Source organism: Mus pahari, chromosome 5, assembly GCF_900095145.1.
Source record: "Mus pahari chromosome 5, PAHARI_EIJ_v1.1, whole genome shotgun sequence".
Lineage (NCBI taxonomy): Eukaryota > Metazoa > Chordata > Mammalia > Rodentia > Muridae > Mus > Mus pahari.
In genome coordinates, this window is record NC_034594.1 from 65,798,982 (window position 1) to 65,801,227 (window position 2,246).

A 2,246-nucleotide genomic window follows, 5' to 3' on the forward strand; every position below is an offset into this window, starting at 1 on the left:
CAAAGAGACCAAATCAGGACTGTCTCATGGGGCAACTTATGGAGGGACAAAGAGACCAAATCAGGACTGTCTCATGGGGCAACTTATGGAGGGAGCGATCAGTAAGGTCCTTCCATGGGGGCCAAGCGGCTGCATTTAGACTAAGAGAATAACTAAGAGAATATCAATAATAACAACTGTAAGTCCAGTACTTAGGAAACTGAGGCAGGAGGATTGTCTGAGGCCAGTGTTGGATATACAGGAAGTTCCTGGATGAGCCCCTTGATACCAAACAGTCAGCTCTGAAACCATATGTGCACAGACAAGAAAACTACACAGGAGGTTCCACTTTTATCTTTGTGCACACATATATTATGTAACAATAATAATAGTAAAAAAAAATAGGCTATCAGTTTGAGAGTGGAGAGGCTACAGGAGGATCTGGAGGTAGAAAGAGCAAAGGGATAGTGCTGTAATTCCATTGTAATTAAAAATGTGTATAAAACAACTTAAACTAAGAAAAATGTGGTTTTCTGGAGCCTCGCCTCCAATGTTTGGTCTCTGATGAAGGGGTTCAACAATGTGAACTTGGGGAACAGAGGTGGGGGGAGGGGTATGGGAATCTTTCGGGATAGCATTTGAAATGTAAATAAAGAAAATAATAATAATAATAAAAAAAAGAAGTATAAATGTAAAAAAAAAAAAAAAGAAAAAGAAAATAAAATGAAATGAACTAAGGAGGTAACTTACAAGCCTCAGCTATCGGGGACAGAGTACCATAACTGTAGAGAGACTGTTGCAGATCAAAGTCAAGCATCTTTGGCTAATTTTAGGCTCTTAATAGTCATTGATTGTCCACCTCTGTGTCCCACCTAACATCCTTGTGACTACCAGGTATGCCATTTGAAAATGTTAACTGAAGATTACTTTCCACCAACCCAGAGCTAAACTAAGTATCTCTTCCAATAGTATCCAAGAGCCAGAGCAGACTCCCTCTTCTGCACTAGTAGCAGACTCCCTCTTTTGCACTAGTAACATTGTTAACCCCGATGTCTCCACTAAGGTAGTATTAAAAATTCTTTGACTTGTATCTTTCTTTTATTCTGCAACTACAAAAATATTATGAAAGGTTTCCACATCAGAATGTGTTACTTGGGCAACTTGAATCGGTGTTCCTGGGAAATAGCCATTCGTATTTGTCTCCAGAATAAATAGTCTCTTATTCCCTCCAGGATGAGAGCTGTGATTTCCATCAAGACATGCGGCCTTATGGCGCACCAAGGAGTTGCCGTGTTACCAAATGTAGTTACCAAAAGTGTCAAGGCTTCAAAATATCTTCAGATGGAAGTCATTCATCTCTTCAATGGAAGTCATTCAGTTCTTCAGTGGAGGTCATTCAGTTCTTCTATTTCCTTTACCCTGCACGTGTGAAGATGGCACCAGACACAGGACTTACTTTAGGCCTTCAGTCCTGCACCTTCATGAAAGGACATGGAGTAGAAGGGTTAGTAAACTATCTCACTGCATCCTTTCCTTGTCACCCAAAAAGTATCAGTAGCAGATGGAGGGATGGACAGAGGCCCTTTTAAATTCCATACTTGAGGCTGAAGTTAGCACACACACGTGACTAGCTCAGCACAGACACTGTTAATGGCTTGTTTGGAGTTAACCCTCCTCCATCCCAGATGCCCTGGAGGAGTACATGTTGGTGCTAGCACACATTAACTACACTCAGCAATGTGAGAAATGTCTGCTCCCACACATCCAGAGCATGAGGGAAAAGTGCAAAGAGGTGATCACGAGAGACAGACATCACAAGTCCCTTGATCAGAGAGCCAAGACTGAGCTCCAGGGTGGCTAACCACCCCCGTTTTCCTGCCTCCTGATTCTCCCTATATAATGTGCTGGCTGGTGAATGGAAAGGCAGGAGATTTTTTTTTTTAGGGTGTTAATCCACTGACTTCTCAGATTGCCATGTCTCCACATAAAATGCAGCTTAAAGATTGAATTCCTTTTTCTGCTCATTGGCATCTGTGGTGACAGGCAGAGTTACCACATTCAGTATGCCAGTTACAGGATGACACATGGGTGGGTGTTTTAAAGAGAAATAGATCATCTATGTTAAACATCTGGAGTAGTTCTCCTGGTCTGAGGACACTGAGCTTAGTTTAGTGTTCTTTCTTGCAGTTGTATTTGAAACAGACTCATGAGAAGCCGCTGCTTCTTGTAACCTGTGCACGACTGTCTTTCTTGTACATGTCTGTCTC